The 21,603-nt window shown below is 47.4% G+C and overlaps 1 protein-coding gene across 2 annotated transcripts in view; it reads right to left on the bottom strand.

The window, feature by feature from the left end:
- Nucleotides 1-21,603, bottom strand: part of MYH9 (myosin heavy chain 9) — a 359,655-nt gene that overhangs the window by 183,924 nt on the left and 154,128 nt on the right. The gene's annotated exons all lie outside the window — the stretch shown is intronic.

The following is a 21,603-nucleotide window of genomic DNA, read 5'->3' as shown; positions in this document are numbered from 1 at the left end:
CCACTAGTCTGTATTTCATCTTTTCCTAACTCTGCTGCCCACCCTCTTGCTCATCCAATTACTGCCACTCGCTTCCCCCCTCCCCCCACCCACAGTTACCCTGATCCAAAAACACAAAACTGACGGGTTTTAAGTATCTGAATAAGTACTCAAGTGCACAATCTATACACCATTACCTAAACTTTTGAGATAGGGGGGGAAACACTAAAGTAAATTGGTATTCCCGAGTATCAATTAATGATTTACATGTAACAATTGTGATCTCGAAGCTGTGAGATTCACATGCAATGCGTTATTCTGCTATCTAGCTATTGGAATCAAGACATTTTTACTAAAAAATAATTTTCAATTTTGGGCATATAAGACAAATCAGGAGCCAGCAGTACCTCACACGATGTTAAGAAAATCTATAATACCCGAATATTGTAGTTGTATTTATATAGCGCTTACTACCCTGGACGAGGCTCTGAAGCATGCTACTCCGAAGCGCAAGAGGAATTAGTGATGGATTAGTATAGGGAAATTTGAGAACAGTATTAATATTAGTATGAGTTAATCGGAGTAGAGGATATGTGAGTTTGTTAGATTGACAAGAGTAATGGAGGAATAGAGGAGGAAAGAATCCAGAAGTGTTAAATGGGAACTTATATTAATAGGATGATGCTTGGGATGAGTAAAGGATAGATGGAGGAGGTAAGTCTGTAGAAAGGGGTTAGTGAGATCATAGTAATAGAAGGGGTTTTCGATGAGGCAAAGGTAAGTTAAATGAGGGAGAACGTTCTAGGGTTGTTTGGGAGATCTTAGTAGTAAACAGGTTTAGGGTGCGGTAGAGGAGGGAAGAGTTTAAGCAGCATTATTTTGAGTCAGTGGGAATGGAGGATAGATAGAGACATAGGGTGATGAGGAAACAGTAAAGCTTCGAGTACATTTTCTTTTATTTACTGTATTTCATTTTATTTTTTTCTCTTGTACAGTAGGACTAGAGTAATAAGTAGATATGTAAATACATAGTAAGGAATATAATAGGTATAATACGAGATGTAAGGTTGTATTGTATAAACAGACTTTCACGACTTGCAATATTTGATGTTACTTTATAGGTGTACTTTTCTAAAATTCATCTTTCCATAATGTTTCAATAGCGAAATGTTTGCTGTTAAAATAGTTAACATTTGCTCATTGTGACATCAAAAAAAGAAAGGAGGGATTCATAATTATCTAATATACCAACTTATCTAGGAGCTATCCAATGACCTATGAACACGTTAAGCATTATATATCTATAGATATATCTATATCTGGAAAATGTCACTTAACCAGTGTACATCTCTTCGTGGCATGAGACGCTGCAGATTCACATGCTGTGCATTATCCTGCCATCTAGTGTTGGGCTCGGAGTGTTACAAGTTGCTTTTCTTCAAAGAAGTCCTTTCGAGTCACGAGATCGAGGGACTCCTCCCATTTCGGATCCATCGCGCATGGGCGTCAACTCCATCTTAGATTGTTTTCCCCGCAGAGGGTGAGGTAGGAGTTGTGAATATACTAAATGTGCCCATGCAATAGAGTAGGTATGTATATAATGTGTATTAAAATAATATTTATTTACAAATTTACAATTTTCATCCAACTTATAACGGCTACAGGCTCCCGGGGAGGTGGGAGGGCGCATGTGAATCTGCAGCGTCTCATGCCAAGAACAGATGTACACTGGGTAAGTGACATTTTCCGTTCGATGGCATGTGTAGCTGCAGATACACATGCTGTGCATAGACTAATAAGCAGTAATCTCCCCAAAAAGCGGTGGTTTAGCCTGTAGGAGTTGAAGTTTGAAATGTTCTTATTACAGCCTGTCCTACTGTGGCTTGTTGTGTTAACACATCTACACAATAATGCTTCGTGAATGTATGAGGCGTACACCAGGTGGCTGCCTTACAAATTTCTGTCATAGGTATATTTCCCAGAAAAGCCATTGTGGCGCCTTTTTTCCTAGTGGAATGCGCTCTTGGTGTAATAGGTAGATCTCTTTTTGCTTTAATATAGCAAGTTTGAATACATTTAACTATCCATCTGGCAATGCCTTTGTTTGGACATAGGATTACCTGCATGAGGTTGTTGAAAGGCTATGAACAATTGTTTTGTTTAACAAAATTGTTTTGTTCTGTCAATATAATACATTAGTGCTCTCTATGTCTAATGTATGTAAGGCTCTTTCGGCTACTGAGTCTGGTTGTGGAAAGAAGACTGGGAGTTCCACTGTTTGGTTTAGGTGGAATGGTGATATAACCTTTGGTAGGAATTTGGGATTTGTATGGAGAACCACTTTATATTTATGTATTTGTATAAAGGGTTCTTGTATAGTAAATGCTTGTATCTCACTTACTCTTCTAAGTGATATGATAGCTATTAGAAAGGCTACTTTCCAAGTTAAGTATTGCATTTCACAAGAGTGCATGGGTTCAAATGGTGGTCCCATGAGTTGTGTTAATACAATATTAAGGTTCCACGAAGGTACTGGTGGTGTTCTCGGGGGTATGATTCTCTTTAATCCCTCCATAAATGCTTTTATGACTGGGATTATAAAAAGCGATGTTGAATGTGTAATTTGCAGATAGGCAGATCTTGCTGTGAGATTTATTTTAATTGAAGAGAATGCTAGTTTTGACTTTTGTAAGTGTAATAAGTAGCTTACAATGTCCTTTGTGGAAGCATGTAGTGGTTGAATTTCATTATTGTGGCAGCAATAAACAAATCTTTTCCATTTGTTTGCATAACAATGTCTTGTAGTAGGTTTTCTAGCTTGTTTAATGACCTCCATATATTCTTGTGTATGGTCTAAGTGTCCAAATTCTAAGACTTCAGGAGCCAGATTGAGCGATGCTGGATTTGGGTGTCTGATCTGTTTGTGTTAACAGATCTGGCCTGTTTGGCAATTTGATGTGAGGTACTACCGATAGGTCCAGCAATGTTGTGCACCACGGTTGTCGAGCCCAAGTTGGTGCTATAAGAATTAGTTTGAGTTTGTTTTGACTTTGTTTACCAGATAAGGAATGAGTGGGAGAGGGGGAAAAGTGTAAGCAAATATCCCTGACCAACTGATCCATAACGCATTGCCCTTGGACTGAGGATGTGAGTACCTGGACGCAAAGTTTTGGCATTTTATGTTTTCTTTTGCTGCAAATAGGTCTATTCTTGGCTTTCCCCAGCGTAGAAAGTAATCTTGTAGGATCTGGGGATGAATTTCCCATTTGTGTGTTTGTTGGTGATCTCGACTGAGATTGTCGGCCAACTGGTTCTGTATGCCTGGGATGTATTGTGCTATTAGGCGAATGTGATTGTGAATTTCCCAATGCCAAATTTTCTGTGCTAAGAGACAGTTGTGACGAGTGTCCCCCTCCTGGTTTATTGAGGTAATACATTGTTGTCAAAACAGACAACATGACAAGAATGTGTTTGTGGGTTATTATCGGTTGAAATGCTTTTAATGCTAGAAACACTGCCAACAGTTGTAACTGATTTATGTGTAGTTGTTTTTGTTGATTGCCCCATTGTCCCTATATGCTGTGCTGGTGGAGGTGTGCTCCCCACCCCATCATGGAAGCATCTGTTGTGATCACGTCTTGAGGCACTGGGTCTTGGAATGGCCGCCCTTGGTTTAAATTTATAGTGTAGGAAGTTGGCTCTGTATGCATAATTTCAAAGTAAGGAATAGTATGCACAGAGTCCAAGGGTTCCCCTTAGAGGTAAGATAGTGTCAAAAAGAGATAATACTAATGCTCTATTTTGTGGTAGTGTGGTAGTGTGGTCAAGCAGTAGGCTTATCAAAGGAGTAGTGTTAAGCATTTGTTGTACACAGGCAATAAATGAGGCACACAGAGACAATTCCAGGCCAATAGGTTTTTGTATAGAAAAATATATTTTTAGTTTATTTTAAGAACCACAGGTTCAAATTTTACATGTAATACTTCAAATGAAAGGTATTGCAGGTAAGTACTTTAGGAACTTTGAATAATCACAATAGCATATATACTTTTCAAATAAATCACATATAGCTATTTTAAAACTAGACACTTAGTGCAATTTTCAACAGTTCCTGGGGGAGGTAAGTATTTGTTAGTTTTTGTAGGTAAGTAAACCACCTACGGGGTTCAAGTTTGGGTCCAAGGTAGCCCACCGTTGGGTGTTCAGAGCAACCCCAAAGTTACCACACCAGCAGCTCAGGGCCGGTCAGGTGCAGAGTTCAAAGTGGTGCCCAAAACGCATAGGCTTCAACGACGAAGGGGGTGCCCCGGTTCCAGTCTGCAAGCAGGTAAATACCTGCGTCTTCGGAGGGCAGACCAGGGGGGTTTTGTAGGGCACCGGGGGGGACACAAGTTAGCACAGAAAGTACACCCTCAGCAGCACGGGGGTGGCCGGGTGCAGAGTGCAAACACGTCGGGTTTCCAATGTAAATCAATGGGAGACCAAGGGGTCTCTTCAGCGATGCAGGCAGGCAAGGGGGGGCTCCTCGGGGTAGCCACCACCTGGGCAAGGGAGAGGGCCTCCTGGGGGGTCACTCCTGCACTGGAGTTCCAATCTTTCAGGTCCTGGGAGCTGCGGGTGCAGTATCTTTTCCAGGCGTCAGGATCTGGGAGTCAGGCAGTCGCGGTCAGGGGGAGGCTCGGGATTCCCTCTGCAGGCGTCGCTGTGGGGGCAACTGGCTACTCACGGTCTCTTAGTCGCTGGGGAGTCCTCCCTGAAGTGTTTGTTCTCCACAAGTCGAGCAGGGGGCGTCGGGTGCAGAGTTGCAAGTCTCACGCTTCCGGCGGGAAACGCAGTTGTCTTGAAGTTGCTTCTTTGGAAACAAAGTTGCAGTCTTGGGTGAACAGAGCCGCTGTCCTCAGGAGTTTCTTGGTCCCTCTAGAGCAGGGCAGTCCTGAGGATTCAGAGGTCGCTGGTCCTGGGGAAAGCGTCGCTGGAGAAGTGTCTTTTCGAAGTGGGGAGACAGGCCGGTAGAGCTGGGGCCAAAGCAGTTTGTGTCTCCGTCTTCTCTGCAGGGTTTTTCAGCTCAGCAGTCTTCTTCTTAGGTTGCAGGAATCTGAGTTCCTAGGTTCAGGGGAGCCCCTAAATACAGAATTTAGGGGTGTGTTTAGGTCAGGGAGGGCAGTAGCCAATGGCTACTAGCCCTGAGGGTGGCTACACCCTCTTTGTGCCTCCTCCCAAGGGGAGGGGGTCACATTCCTATCGATTCCTAAAAGTCAGAGTCACTTCAGCTCAGATTGCCTTAGGGGCTGTCCTGACTGGTCAGTGACTCCTCCTTGTTTTTCTCATTATCTCCTCCGGCCTTGCTGCCAAAAGTGGGGCTGTGGCCAGAGGGGGCGGGCAACTCGACTAGCTGGAATGCCCCGTGGTGCTGTAACAAAGGGGGTGAGCCTTTGAGGCTCACCGCCAGGTGTTACAGCTCCTGCAAGGGGGAGGTGATAAGCATCTCCACCCAGTGCAGGCTTTGTTACTAGCCATAAAGTGACAAAGGCACTCTCCCCATGTGGCCAGCAACATGCCTCGAGTGTGGCAGGCTGCTAAAACCAGTCAGCCTACATGGGTAGTTGGTTAAGGTTTCAGGGGGCACCTCTAAGGTGCCCTCTGGGGTGTATGTTACAATAAAATGTACACTGGCATCGGTGTGCATTTATTGTGCTGAGAAGTTTGATACCAAACTTCCCAGTTTTCAGTGTAGCCATTATGGTGCTGTGGAGTTCTGGGAGTCTGTCATACACGACCATATACTCTTATGGCTACCCTGCACTTGTAAGGTTTTGCTTAGACACTGTAGGGGCACAGTGCTCATGCACTGGTGCCCTCACCTATGGTATAGTGCACCCTGCCTTAGGGCTGTAAGGCCTGCTAGAGGGGTGACTTATCTATACTGCATAGGCAGTGTGAGGTTGGCATGGCACCCTGAGGGGAGTGCCATGTCAACTTACTCGTTTTGTCCTCACCAGCACGCACAAGCTGGCAGGCAGTGTGTCTGTGCTGAGTGAGGGGTCCCCAGGGTGGCATAAGACATGCTGCAGCCCTTAGGAGACCTTCCCTGGCATCAGGCCGTTGGTACCAGGGGTACCAGTTACAAGGGACTTACCAGGATGCCAGGGTGTGCCAATTGTGAAAACAAAAGTACAGGTTAGGGAAAGAACACTGGTGCTGGGGCCTGGTTAGCAGGCCTCAGCACACTTTCAAATCAAAACATATCAGCAAAGGCAAAAAGTCAGGGGGTAACCATGCCAAGGAGGCATTTCCTTACATATAGGGTTCCACCATTGAAGCGAGAAGTGTGTCTGGCTGTCTACGAACACTAGATCTTGGAGTTGACCCTGTGCTTGTGTCCATTGTTTTGCTAGGCACTGTTGTAAAGGCCGCATGTGTAATCTTGCGTTTGGGACAATGGATATGCATGAAGACATGCCTAGAAGTTTCATCACAAACCTTACTGGGTAGTGTTGGTTTGGTTGTATGCTTGATGTTATATTTTGGAACGCATGTACCCTTTGTGGACTTGGAGTGGCAATCGCTTTTTGTGTGTTGAGTGTTGCTCCCAAGTACTGTTGTATCTGGGATGGTTGTAGATGTGATTTTTGGTAATTTATAGTAAACCCTAGTTTGTGTAGAGTTTCTGTAGGAAGTTGGCTCTGTATGTGCTATTTCAAAGTAAGGAATAGTATGCACAGAGTCCAAGGGTTCCCCTTAGAGGTAAAATAGTGGTAAAAGAGATAATACTAATGCTCTATTTTGTGGTAGTGTGGTCGAGCAGTAGGCTTATCCAAGGAGTAGTGTTAAGCATTTGTTGTACATACACAGACAATAAATGAGGTACACACACTCAGAGACAAATCCAGCCAATAGGTTTTGTTATAGAAAAATATCTTTTCTTAGTTTATTTTAAGAACCACAGGTTCAAATTTAACATGTAATATCTTGTTTGAAAGGTATTGCAGGTAAGTACATTAGGAACTTTGAATCATTTCAATTGCATGTATACTTTTCAAGTTATTCACAAATAGCTACTTTAAAAGTGGACACTTAGTGCAATTTTCACAGTTCCTGGGGGAGGTAAGTTTTTGTTAGTTTTACCAGGTAAGTAAGACACTTACAGGGTTCAGTTCTTGGTCCAAGGTAACCCACCGTTGGGGGTTCAGAGCAACCCCAAAGTTACCACACCAGCAGCTCAGGGCCGGTCAGGTGCAGAGTTCAAAGTGGTGCCCAAAACGCATAGGCTAGAATGGAGAGAAGGGGGTGCCCCGGTTCCGGTCTGCTTGCAGGTAAGTACCCGCGTCTTCGGAGGGCAGACCAGGGGGGTTTTGTAGGGCACCGGGGGGGACACAAGCCCACACAGAAATTTCACCCTCAGCAGCGCGGGGGGCGGCCGGGTGCAGTGTAGAAACAAGCGTCGGGTTTGCAATGTTAGTCTATGAGAGATCAACGGATCTCTTCAGCGCTGCAGGCAGGCAAGGGGGGGCTTCCTCGGGGAAACCTCCACTTGGGCAAGGGAGAGGGACTCCTGGGGGTGACTTCTGCAGTGAAAGTCCGGTCCTTCAGGTCCTGGGGGCTGCGGGTGCAGGGTCTTTTCCAGGCGTCGGGACTTCGGTTTCAGAGAGTCGCGGTCAGGGGAAGCCTCGGGATTCCCTCTGCAGGCGGCGCTGTGGGGGCTCAGGGGGGACAGGTTTTGGTACTCACAGTCGTAGAGTAGTCCGGGGGTCCTCCCTGAGGTGTTGGTTCTCCAGCAGCCGGGTCAGGGTCGCCGGGTGCAGTGTTGCAAGTCTCACGCTTCTTGCGGGGAGATTGCAGGGTTCTTTAAAGCTGCTTCTCGAAACAAAGTTGCAGTCTTTTTGGAGCAGGTCCGCTGTCCTCGGGAGTTTCTTGTCGTCGTCGAAGCAGGGCAGTCCTCAGAGGATTCAGAGGTCGCTGGTCCCTTTGGAAGGCGTCGCTGGAGCAGAGTTCTTTGGAAGGCAGGAGACAGGCCGGTGAGTTTCTGGAGCCAAGGCAGTTGTTGTCTTCTGGTCTTCCTCTGCAGGGGTTTTCAGCTGGGCAGTCCTTCTTGTTGTTGCAGGAATCTAATTTTCTAGGGTTCAGGGTAGCCCTTAAATACTAGATTTAAGGGCGTGTTTAGGTCTGGGGGGTTAGTAGCCAATGGCTACTAGCCCTGAGGGTGGGTACACCCTCTTTGTGCCTCCTCCCAAGGGGAGGGGGTCACAATCCTAACCCTATTGGGGGAATCCTCCATCTGCAAGATGGAGGATTTCTAAAAGTTAGAGTCACCTCAGCTCAGGACACCTTAGGGGCTGTCCTGACTGGCCAGTGACTCCTCCTTGTTGCTTTCTTTGTTCCCTCCAGCCTTGCCGCCAAAAGTGGGGGCCGTGGCCGGAGGGGGCGGGCAACTCCACTAAGCTGGAGTGCCCTGCTGGGCTGTGACAAAGGGGTGAGCCTTTGAGGCTCACCGCCAGGTGTTACAGCTCCTGCTTGGGGGAGGTGTTAGCATCTCCACCCAGTGCAGGCTTTGTTACTGGCCTCAGAGTGACAAAGGCACTCTCCCCATGGGGCCAGCAACATGTCTCTAGTGTGGCAGGCTGCTGGAACCAGTCAGCCTACACAGATAATCGGTTAAGTTTCAGGGGGCACCTCTAAGGTGCCCTCTGTGGTGTAGTTTACAATAAAATGTACACTGGCATCAGTGTGCATTTATTGTGCTGAGAAGTTTGATACCAAACTTCCCAGTTTTCAGTGTAGCCATTATGGTGCTGTGGAGTTCGTGTAAAACAGACTCCCAGACCATATACTCTTATGGCTACCCTGCACTTACAATGTCTAAGGTTTTGCTTAGACACTGTAGGGGTACAGTGCTCATGCACTGGTACCCTCACCTATGGTATAGTGCACCCTGCCTTGGGGCTGTAAGGCCTGCTAGAGGGGTGTCTTACCTATACTGCATAGGCAGTGAGAGGCTGGCATGGCACCCTGAGGGGAGTGCCATGTCGACTTACTCGTTTTGTCCTCACTAACACACACAAGCTGGCAAGCAGTGTGTCTGTGCTGAGTGAGAGGTCTCCAGGGTGGCATAAGACATGCTGCAGCCCTTAGAGACCTTCCTTGGCATCAGGTCCCTTGGTACTAGAAGTACCAGTTACAAGGGACTTATCTGGATGCCAGGGTCTGCCAATTGTGGATACAAAAGTACAGGTTAGGGAAAGAACACTGGTGCTGGGGCCTGGTTAGCAGGCCTCAGCACACTTTCAATTGTAAACATAGCATCAGCAAAGGCAAAAAGTCAGGGGGCAACCATGCCAAGGAGGCATTTCCTTACAGTTTCTATAACATATTGCGTGTGAAGACTGTTGAGTCCTGGTTTTTATTAGCCAGTCGTCTAAGTACCGGAATACGTGCATGTGCTTTTTCCTTATGTGAGCTGCTACTACTGCAAGGAATTTTGTGAATACCCTTGGGGCTGTTATCCCGAATGGTAAGGCTTTGAATTGATAGTGCATGCCGTGTATTACAAACCTTAAGTATTTTCTGTGGGAAGGATGTACGGGTATGTGAAAGTAGACATCCTTGAGATCTAATGCTGACATGTAGTCCTCTTTTTTGAGTAAGGGAACCACGTCTTGAAGTGTTACCATGTGGAAGTGATCCGATTTGATGAAGAGATTCAGCGTTCTGAGGTCTAATATGGTCTTAACGTTTTGTCTTTCTTTGGTATTAGGAAATAGAAAGTAGACGCCTGTTCCTTTTTGATGGTTGGGTACTAACTCTATTGCTTGTTTTTGTAACAATGCTTGGACTTCTATTTGTAACAGGTATAAATGTTGTTTGGACATTGTGTGCTCTTGGGGTCACATCTGGTGGGAAATTTATGAATTCTATGCAATAACCATGTTGGATAATGGCTAGGACCCATGCATCCGTAGTTGTGTGTCCAGTTTTTGTAGAATGCAGTAAGTCTCTCTCTCTCCCTCCCCCCCCCCTCCCCCCTCCCCCCCCCCCCCCACCCCCCTCCCCCCCCCCCAGTGTTAAGTGTGGGGTTTGTGACATTGAAGTCACTGTTTGGTTTGACTTGACTTGTTTTAGGGGTTTGGAATTTTCCCCTTGCTCTTGGAATTGTCCACCCTTATATGAGCCTCAAAACCCTCCTCTCTGGTATTGTCCCTGATAGGTGGGCCTGGTTTGAGAGGTGGGAGGTTCTGGTGTTTGCATACGAAACCCCCCTCTAAACTGTGGCTTTCTAAATGTGGCTCTGCTTTGTGGGGAGTAGAGCACGCCCAAGGCTTTAGCCGTGTCTGTGTCCTTTTTTAATTTTTGAATTGCTGTGTCCACCTTTGGCCCAAGCAATTGTTCCTGGTTGAAAGGCATGTTTAACACAGCCTGTTGGATTTCTGGCTTGAATCATGAGCTCCGTTACCATGCATGCCTGCAAATGGTTACCGCAGTGTTGACTGTTCGTGCTGCTGTGTCTGCAGAGTCTAATGCGGACCTTATTTGGTTGTTGGATATTGCTTGTCCTTCCTCAACAACCTGTTGGGCACGTTTCTGGTGTTCTTTGGGCAAGTGCTGTATAATGTGTTGCATCTCGTCCCAGTGTGCCCTGTCGTAGCAAGCCAGTAAGGCTTGCGAGTTTGCGATTCGCCATTGATTGGCTGCCTGTGCTGCCATCTGTTTGCCTGCCGCATCAAACTTTCTACTCTCCTTGTCAGGTGGTGGAGCGTCTCCTGATGGAGTTTGCCCTCTTTCTTGCTGCCCCTACAACTACTGAGTCTGGCGTAAGCTGCTGTGTTATAAACACAGGGTCCGTTGGGGGAGGTTTGTATTTTTTCTCCACCCTAGGTGTGATCGCCCTTCCTTTCACTGGCTCCTGGAAGACCTGTTTTGCGTGCTTAAGCATGTCTGGGAGCATTGGCAGACTGGTAGGCAGTGTGGGTGGACGCCAAGGTGTTGAATAGGAAATCATCCTCTATTGGCTCTGAATGCATTGCGACATTATGGAATGTAGCTGCCTGTAAGGAAATGCCTCCTTGGCATGGTTATCCCCTGACTTTTTGCCTTTGCTGATGCTATGTTTTGAATTGAAAGTGTGCTGAGGCCTGCTAACCAGGCCCCAGCACCAGTGTTCTTTCCCTAACCTGTACTTTTGATTCCACAATTGGCACACCCTGGCACCCAGATAAGTCCCTTGTAACTGGTACCTCTGGTACCAAGGGCCCTGATGCCAGGGAAGGTCTCTAAGGGCTGCAGCATGTATTATGCCACCCTAGAGACCCCTCACCCAGCACAGACACACTGCTTACCAGCTTGTGTGTGCTAGTGAGAACAAAATGAGTAAGTCGACATGGCACTCCCCTCAGGGTGCCATGCCAGCCTCTCACTGCCTATGCAGTATAGGTAAGACACCCCTCTAGCAGGCCTTACAGCCCTAAGGCAGGGTGCACTATACCATAGGTGAGGGCACCAGTGCATGAGCACTGTGCCCCTACAGTGTCTAAGCAAAACCTTAGCCATTGTAAGTGCAGGGTAGCCATAAGAGTATATGGTCTGGGAGTCTGTTTTACACGAACTCCACAGCACCATAATGGCTACACTGAAAACTGAGAAGTTTGGTATCAAACTTCTCAGCACAATAAATGCACACTGATGCCAGTGTACATTTTATTGTAAAATGCACCACAGAGGGCACCTTAGAGGTGCCCCCTGAAACTTAACCGACTATCTGTGTAGGCTGACTGGTTCCAGCAGCCTGCCACACTAGAGACATGTTGCTGGCCCCATGGGGAGAGTGCCTTTGTCACTCTGAGGCCAGTAACAAAGCCTGCACTGGGTGGAGATGCTAACACCTCCCCCAGGCAGGAGCTGTAACACCTGGCGGTGAGTCTCAAAGGCTCACCCCTTTGTCACAGCACCGTAGGACACTCCAGCTAGTGGAGTTGCCCGCCCCCTCCGGCCCCGGCCCCCACTTTTGGCGGCAAGGCCGGAGAAAATAATGAGAATAACAAGGAGGAGTCACTGGCCAGTCAGGACAGCCCCTAAGGTGTCCTGAGCTGAGGTGACTAACTTTTAGAAATCCTCCATCTTGCAGATGGAGGATTCCCCCAATAGGATTAGGGATGTGACCCCCTCCCCGTGGGAGGGGGCACAAAGAGGGTGTACCCACCCTCAGGGCTAGTAGCCATTGGCTACTAACCCCCCAGACCTAAACACGCCCTTAAATTTAGTATTTAAGGGCTCTCCCTGAACCTAGAAACTAGATTCCTGCAACAACAAGAAGGACTGCCTAGCTGAAAACCCCTGCAGAGGAAGACCAGAAGACAACAACTGCCTTGGCTCCAGAAACTCACCGGCCTGTCTCCTGCCTTCCAAAGAACTCTGCTCCAGCGACGCCTTCCAAAGGGACCAGCGACCTCTGAATCCTCTGAGGACTGCCCTGCTTCGACGACGACAAGAAACTCCCGAGGACAGCGGACCTGCTCCAAAAAGACTGCAACTTTATCCAAAAGAGCAGCTTTAAAGAACCCTGCAATCTCCCCGCAAGAAGCGTGAGACTTGCAACACTGCACCCGGCGACCCCGACTCGGCTGGTGGAGAACCAACACCTCAGGGAGGACCCCCGGACTACTCTACGACTGTACCAAAACCTGTCCCCCCTGAGCCCCCACAGCGCCGCCTGCAGAGGGAATCCCGAGGCTTCCCCTGACCGCGACTCTCTGAAACCTAAGTCCCGACGCCTGGAAAAGACCCTGCACCCGCAGTCCCCAGGACCTGAAGGACCGGACTTTCACTGCAGAAGTGACCCCCAGGAGTCCCTCTCCCTTGCCCAAGTGGAGGTTTCCCCGAGGAAGCCCCCCCTTGCCTGCCTGCAGCGCTGAAGAGATCCCTTGATCTCTCATTGACTTCCATTGCGAACCCGACGCTTGTTCTAACACTGCACCCGGCTGCCCCCGCGCCGCTGAGGGTGAAATTTCTGTGTGGGCTTGTGTCCCCCCCGGTGCCCTACAAAACCCCCCTGGTCTGCCCCCCGAAGACGCGGGTACTTACCTGCTGGCAGACTGGAACCGGGGCACCCCCTTCTCTCCATTGAAGCCTATGCGTTTTGGGCACCACTTTGAACTCTGCACCTGACCGGCCCTGAGCTGCTGGTGTGGTAACTTTGGGGTTGCTCTGAACCCCCAACGGTGGGCAACCTTGGACCAAGAACTGAACCCTGTAAGTGTCTTACTTACCTGGTAAAACTAACAAAAACTTACCTCCCCCAGGAACTGTGAAAATTGCACTAAGTGTCCACTTTTAAAGTAGCTATTTGTGAATAACTTGAAAAGTATACATGCAATTGAAATGATTCAAAGTTCCTAATGTACTTACCTGCAATACCTTTCAAACAAGATTACATGTTAAATTTGAACCTGTGGTTCTTAAAATAAACTAAGAAAATATATTTTTCTATACAAAACCTATTGGCTGGATTTGTCTGAGTGTGTGTACCTCATTTATTGTCTATGTGTATGTACAACAAATGCTTAACACTACTCCTTGGATAAGCCTACTGCTCGACCACACTACCACAAAATAGAGCATTAGTATTCTCTTTTTACCACTATTTTACCTCTAAGGGGAACCCTTGGACTCTGTGCATGCTATTCCTTACTTTGAAATAGCACATACAGAGCCAACTTCCTACACTGCCCTTGATAGTACCTGCAGTACTGTCCTCTGGAGGTGAAGGCCTTGGGTAGCAATCTGGGCTGTTGTCTGATACCGGAGCATCATATAAGTCCCATGCATCCGGATCATCCTGTGTCATCCCTGTATGGGTCACTGACTGCATTGGGGGTGTCGTTACCAGGGACAGCTGTGGTGAATGAAGTGGAGAAGGTTGTGGCGAAAACCTTGGTGGTGGTGTTTTATCTCTTGCCACCTTTGCCTGCATTTCTGACTCATGAAATGCCAGCTTTCTTTTGGTTTTAATTGGAGGAAGAGTTTGTATTTTCCCAGTCTTTCTGGATATGCAACCTCCTTTGGGTATGGTCTGGTTCCCCATACCTATTTCCTGCTCAAACCTGTGTTTTTGCATTTGGCTGGAAAGTCCTTGCTCTTCCTTGTAAGAGCTTCTTTTCAGCTCCGAAGCTGCTTTTTTCGGTACCGAAGCTTCAGTGAAAGTCTGTAGGAAGTTGGCTCTGTATGTGCTATTTCAAAGTAAGGAATAGCATGCACAGAGTCCAAGGGTTCCCCTTAGAGGTAAAATAGTGGTAAAAATAGATAATACTAATGCTCTATTTTGTGGTAGTGTGGTCGAGCAGTAGGCTTATCCAAGGAGTAGTGTTAAGCATTTGTTGTACATACACATAGACAATAAATGAGGTACACACACTCAGAGGCAAATCCAGCCAATAGGTTTTTGTATAGAAAAATATATTTTCTTAGTTTATTTTAAGAACCACAGGTTCAAATTCTACATGTAATATCTCATTCGAAAGGTATTGCAGGTAAGTACTTTAGGAACTTCAAATCATCAAAATTGCATGTATACTTTTCCAGTTATTCACAAATAGCTGTTTTAAAAGTGGACACTTAGTGCAATTTTCACAGTTCCTAGGGGAGGTAAGTATTTGTTAGGTTAACCAGGTAAGTAAGACACTTACAGGGCTTAGTTCTTGGTCCAAGGTAGCCCACCGTTGGGGGTTCAGAGCAACCCCAAAGTCACCACACCAGCAGCTCAGGGCCGGTCAGGTGCAGAGTTCAAAGTGGTGCCCAAAACACATAGGCTAGAATGGAGAGAAGGGGGTGCCCCGGTTCCGGTCTGCTTGCAGGTAAGTACCCGCGTCTTCGGAGGGCAGACCAGGGGGGTTTTGTAGGGCACCGGGGGGGACACAAGTCCACACAGAAATTTCACCCTCAGCAGCGCGGGGGCGGCCGGGTGCAGTGTAGGAACAGGCGTCGGGTTCGCAATGTTAGTCTATGAGAGATCTCGGGATCTCTTCAGCGCTGTAGGCAGGCAAGGGGGGGATTCCTCTGGGAAACCTCCACTTGGTTAAGGGAGAGGGACTCCTGGGGGTCACTTCTCCAGTGAAAGTCCGGTCCTTCAGGTCCTGGGGGCTGCGGGTGCAGGGTCTCTCCCAGGCGTCGGGACTTTAGGTTCAAAGAGTCGCGGTCAGGGGAAGCCTCGGGATTCCCTCTGCAGGCGGCGCTGTGGGGGCTCAGGGGGGACAGGTTTTGGTACTCACAGTATCAGAGTAGTCCTGGGGTCCCTCCTGAGGTGTTGGATCGCCACCAGCCGAGTCGGGGTCGCCGGGTGCAGTGTTGCAAGTCTCACGCTTCTTGCGGGGAGCTTGCAGGGTTCTTTAAAGCTGCTGGAAACAAAGTTGCAGCTTTTCTTGGAGCAGGTCCGCTGTCCTCGGGAGTTTCTTGTCTTTTCGAAGCAGGGGCAGTCCTCAGAGGATGTCGAGGTCGCTGGTCCCTTTGGAAGGCGTCGCTGGAGCAGGATCTTTGGAAGGCAGGAGACAGGCCGGTGAGTTTCTGGAGCCAAGGCAGTTGTCGTCTTCTGGTCTTCCGCTGCAGGGGTTTTCAGCTGGGCAGTCCTTCTTCTTGTAGTTGCAGGAATCTAATTTTCTAGGGTTCAGGGTAGCCCTTAAATACTAAATTTAAGGGCGTGTTTAGGTCTGGGGGGTTAGTAGCCAATGGCTACTAGCCCTGAGGGTGGGTACACCCTCTTTGTGCCTCCTCCCAAGGGGAGGGGGTCACAAGCCTAACCCTATTGGGGGAATCCTCCATCTGCAAGATGGAGGATTTCTAAAAGTCAGAGTCACCTCAGCTCAGGACACCTTAGGGGCTGTCCTGACTGGCCAGTGACTCCTCCTTGTTTTTCTCATTATCTTCTCCGGCCTTGCCGCCAAAAGTGGGGCCTGGCCGGAGGGGGCGGGCAACTCCACTAGCTGGAGTGTCCTGCTGGGTTGGCACAAAGGAGGTGAGCCTTTGAGGCTCACCGCCAGGTGTGACAATTCCTGCCTGGGAGAGGTGTTAGCATCTCCACCCAGTGCAGGCTTTGTTACTGGCCTCAGAGTGACAAAGGCACTCTCCCCATGGGGCCAGCAACATGTCTCGGTTCGTGGCAGGCTGCTAAAACTAGTCAGCCTACACAGATAGTCGGTTAAGTTTCAGGGGGCACCTCTAAGGTGCCCTCTGTGGTGTATTTTACAATAAAATGTACACTGGCATCAGTGTGCATTTATTGTGCTGAGAAGTTTGATACCAAACTTCCCAGTTTTCAGTGTAGCCATTATGGTGCTGTGGAGTTCGTGTTTGACAGACTCCCAGACCATATACTCTTATGGCTACCCTGCACTTACAATGTCTAAGGTTTTGTTTAGACACTGTAGGGGTACCATGCTCATGCACTGGTACCCTCACCTATGGTATAGTGCACCCTGCCTTAGGGCTGTAAGGCCTGCTAGAGGGGTGTCTTACCTATACTGCATAGGCAGTGAGAGGCTGGCATGGCACCCTGAGGGGAGTGCCATGTCGACTTACTCGTTTTGTCCTCACTAGCACACACAAGCTGGTAGCAGTGTGTCTGTGCTGAGTGAGAGGTCTCCAGGGTGGCATAAGACATGCTGCAGCCCTTAGAGACCTTCCTTGGCATCAGGGCCCTTGGTACTAGAAGTACCAGTTACAAGGGACTTATCTGGATGCCAGGGTCTGCCAATTGTGGATACAAAAGTACAGGTTAGGGAAAGAACACTGGTGCTGGGGCCTGGTTAGCAGGCCTCAGCACACTTTCAATTGTAAACATAGCATCAGCAAAGGCAAAAAGTCAGGGGGCAACCATGCCAAGGAGGCATTTCCTTACAAAGTCTTTTTTGGTTCTGACGTAACTTCTCACCTTGGGTGAGTCGAACTCTCGGTGCAGAGATCGTTCGGAGCCTGAATCTCGACCGAGTCTGATGTCTTCGGCAGTTCTTTGGCCTTTTTCGGTGCCGATGTTTGGTCACCGTCTTCGATGGGTTAGGCCATGGCCTGCTGGCGGTGGCATCCCCTTGGCCTTTACGATCTTTGTGTGAGTCTTGGATGGGGCAGTTTTACTCACTGTTTTCTGCATCATCGCGGGTCGTTCACTTTCGGAATCATCTGAGTCCGTTCCCAGGATGGAAATTCTTTCCTCCTCTTCAACGTCGAGTTGTTCCCTCGGTGTCGAAGCCATCTGTAATCTTCTGGCTCTTCAATTGCGTAGGGTCTTTTTCGATCGAAATGCCCGACAGGCCTCACAAGTATCCTCCCTGTGTTCTGGTGATACACAGATTACAGACCAAGTGTTGGTCTGTATAAGGATACTTCGAGTGCCACTTCGGACAGAAGTGGAAGGGGGTCCGGTCCATTAGTTTTGCCGATGGACGCGGTCGGGCCGACCAGGCCCGGCTGAAGAGTGGAAGCCCCGAAGGGCTGCCGGAGCGCTTCTACTGTCGGTGTCGATACACTAATACTAAAGTGGTACCGAGCGCAAACAATACTGTTGAATTTGATATTTAGCTAACTTTCCTGATTTGAAATACGGAGCGAAGAGGAACACGTCCGAACCCGATGGCGGAAATAAAACAAAGATGGAGTCGACGCCCATGCGCAATGGAACCGAAAGGGAGGAGGAGTTCCTCTGTCTCGTGACTCAAAAATACTTTTTCGAAGAAAAACAACTTGTAACACTCCGAGCCCAACACTAGATGGCAGGATAATGCACAGCATGTGTATCTGCAGCTACACACACAAATTAAACCGCAAGTAAACCACATTTGTTAAGCAAGCTTAAAGAGTGTATATTTTATTATGATATAGTAACTACACATTTCTTAAAGAACTATACATAAAGAATATACACTATAAGATTATATATATTTATCAACACAGGCATATGCAGTCCATTGCTGTTTGGATATGGTGGTCATAAAGGAAAAAGCCAACTCGAGTAGTCTTCTGAAGTCAAGATAGTTATCAGTCGATCTTATATTTGGGGGTAATAAATTCCAAAGATTTGCTGCTTGAACAGAGAAGGATTTACCACCCATTGTCTTTCTTGTGGTGTTTAAGGCAGGGTGCCAATCATTAGGTTTTTGTTCAATGTATTTGGTTAATTTGTTTCTGATAAAAAGCAGTCCTGCTCCATGTATTGTAATAGTATTTATATAGCGCTTGCTACCCCTGACGAGGCGAATCGCTTTTTCGCAAGTAGCACGCTACTTCAAAACCCAAAATTAGTTAGTGGTAGATTAGTGTGGGGAAATATGACTACAGTTTTAGTATTATTATGAGTTAATCTGAGCCGCGGATATGTGAGTTTGTTAGCTGGATTGACTGGAGAGGGGTGGAGAAGGAAAGAATCCTGAAGTGTTAATTGGGAGTTTATGGTAATAGGATTTAGGCTTGGGATGAGTAAAGGGGGGATGGAAGAGTCTGTGGAAAGGTTTAGGGAGATCATAGTAGCAGGGTGAGATAATGAGGGAGAATTTAGTAGGGTTGTTTGGGAGATCATGGTAGTAAAGTGAGGTTTGGGTGAGATATGTGGATGAGGAGTTAAGAGCTTAGGCAGGGTTATTTAGGAGATGAAAGTAGTAGAATGGATTTGGGATGAGTCAGAGTGGGAATGGAGGCTAAATTGATAGAGACATGACATATGGTGATGGGTAGACCAAGTGTGAATTAACATGAGAGCAGGGATTCATAAGTATCTAGTATTAATTTATAACTGGGCTTCTTTTGCCACACCAATTGGTCACCCTGCTGCATATTTTGGTCCCTTCTGCCACATAATTCCAGTGGCCCTGCATATACCTAATGGGCTAAAAAGCTACTGGAATAATTTTTCAAACAGGGCCCTTAAAACACGAACTACTGCCAGGGGCAAAACAAAGGTTCCAGCCATAAGAGCTTACAAATGCACTGAATGGTGAGAGGAGTAATTTTTTGGGGGTCCCCACTAAACTAGGGTGGGGACCCAGAGGTGAACAGACAGAAAGAGTATGCCATGCTGAACGTTTTGGTGGTTGTCCCATTGTCCTAGGACCACCACAGGCTGAGTTATGGGCAAACATGTATTGAAAAAAAAAATGCTTGCAAAGCAATATGGGGCGCGTTTCCAGACTGCAGTGAATTGAAAATGTCACTTACCCAGTGTACATCTGTTCGTGGCATCAGTCGCAGTAGATTCGCATGTTTTGCAATAGCTCGCCATCTGGTGTTGGGCCGGAGTGTTACAAGTTGTTTTTTTCGAAGAAGTCTTTCGAGTCACGGGACCGAGTGACTCCTCCTTTTGTCTCCATTGCGCATGGGCGTCGACTCCATCTTCGATTGTTTTTCCCCGCAGAGGGTGAGGTAGGAGTTGAATTGTAGTAATAGTGCCCATGCAATGGAGTGACTAAGTATGCACCTATTTAAGGTTGAGATGATACATATATAAATAGTTGAACGTAACTTCCAAACTGCTACAGGCTCCCGGGGAGGCGGGTGGGCACAAGCGAATCTACTGCGACTGATGCCACGAACAGATGTACACTGGGTAAGTGACATTTTCAGTTCGATGGCATCTGTCGCTGTAGATACGCATGTTTTGCATAGACTAGTAAGCAGTTATCGCCCCAAAAGCGGTGGATCAGCCTGTAGGAGTGGAAGTAGTCTGAAATAATGTCCTTAATACAGCTTGACCTACTGTGGCTTGTTGTGCGGATAACACGTCTACACAGTAGTGCTTGGTGAATGTGTGAGGCGTAGACCATGTGGCTGCCTTACATATTTCTTGCATTGGGATGTTTCCTAGAAAGGCCATGGTAGCACCTTTCTTTCTGGTTGAGTGTGCCCTTGGTGTAATGGGCAGCTGTCGTTTAGCTTTAAGGTAGCAGATTTGGATGCATTTAACTATCCATCCATGAAGAGGGTTTGTAGGATATGATTTGTGTGATTTGAGCACTCTATTAACGAATGGGCCTTGATTAGCCAGTCGTCTTGATATGGGAACACATGTATTTGCTGCCTTCTTATGTGTGCAGCGACTACCGCTAGACATTTGGTAAAGACTCTTGGTGCGGTTGTTAATCCGAAAGGCAGTACCTTGAATTGGTAATGTATTCCCTTGAATACAAACCTTAGGTATTTCCTGTGCGATGGGTGTATTGGTATATGGAAATAAGCATCCTTGAGGTCTAAAGTTGCCATGTAGTCGTGTAGTTTTAGCAATGGCAATACTTCTTGTAGTGTGACCATGTGAAAGTGGTCTGATTTGATGAGTGTTCACTACTCTGAGGTCTAGGATTGGTCTCAGCGTTTTGTCCTTTGGTATCAGAAAGTACAGTGAGTAAACTCCTGTGTTTATTTGTGTGTTTGGCACTAATTCGATTGCATTCTTTTGCAATAGTGCCTGCACTTCTATCTCCAGGAGATTGGAATGGTGTGTTGTCAGATTTTGTGCTTTTGGTGGTATGTTTGGAGGGAATTGTAGAAATTCTATGCAATAACCATGTTGGATAATTGCGGGAACCCAAGTGTCTGTAGTGATTTCCTCCCATGCTTTGTAATAATGACTTATTCTTCCCCCCACTGGTGTTGTGTGGAGGGGGTGAGTGACATGTGAGTCACTGTTTAGTAGTAGGGGTTTTGGGGCTCTGAAATCTTCCTCTATTCCTAGGGAATTGCCCTCCTCTATATTGTCCCCGAAAACCTCCTCTATACTGTCCCTGGTAACTGGACGGTGTTGCTTGTGAGGTTCTGGCTTGTGTGCTCTGACCCCGAAACCCCCCTCGAAAGGGTGTTATACGGAATGTGCTGTAATTGCCTCTGCTCTGCGGGGAGTAGAGTGCGCCCATGGCTTTGGCAGTGTCCGTATCTTTTTTGAGTTTCTCAATCGCTGTGTCCACTTCTGGACCGAACAGTTCTTTTTCGTTAAAAGGCATATTGAGAACTGCTTGTTGAATCTCTGGTTTAAATCCAGACGTTCGGAGCCATGCATGCCTTCTGATAGTTACAGATGTATTAATTGTCCGTGCAGCTGTATCTGCAGCGTCCATGGAGGAGCGGATCTGGTTGTTGGAAATGGTCTGTCCCTCCTCAACCACTTGTTTTGCCCTATTTTGTAAGTCCTTGGGCAGATGTTCAATAAGATGTTGCATCTCGTCCCAGTGGGCTCTGTCATAGCGCGCAAGTAATGCCTGGGAGTTCGCGATGCGCCACTGGTTTGCAGCTTGTGCTGCGACTCTCTTACCAGCTGCATCGAACTTGCGGCTTTCTTTATCTGGGGGTGGTGCATCTCCAGATGTGTGGGAGTTGGCCCTTTTCCTAGCTGCTCCTACAACGACAGTCTGGTGGCAGCTGTGTAGTGATGAAAACCGGGTCTATAGGAGGCGCCTTATACTTTTTTTCCACCCTTGGTGTGATAGCCCTACTTTTGACCGGCTCCTTAAAGATTTCTTTTGCGTGCCGGAGCATACCAGGGAGCATAGGCAGGCTTTGGTATGAGCTGTGGGTGGAGGAGAGTGTGTTGAATAAAAAATCATCCTCGACCTGTTCTGAGTGGAGGCTTACGTTGCGAAATTGTGCTGCTCTAGCCACCACTTGAGAATA

The sequence above is a fragment of the Pleurodeles waltl genome, chromosome 4_2 (assembly GCF_031143425.1).
Source record: "Pleurodeles waltl isolate 20211129_DDA chromosome 4_2, aPleWal1.hap1.20221129, whole genome shotgun sequence".
Taxonomy (NCBI): Eukaryota; Metazoa; Chordata; class Amphibia; order Caudata; family Salamandridae; genus Pleurodeles; species Pleurodeles waltl.
This window is presented reverse-complemented; position numbering and strand designations above follow the sequence as displayed.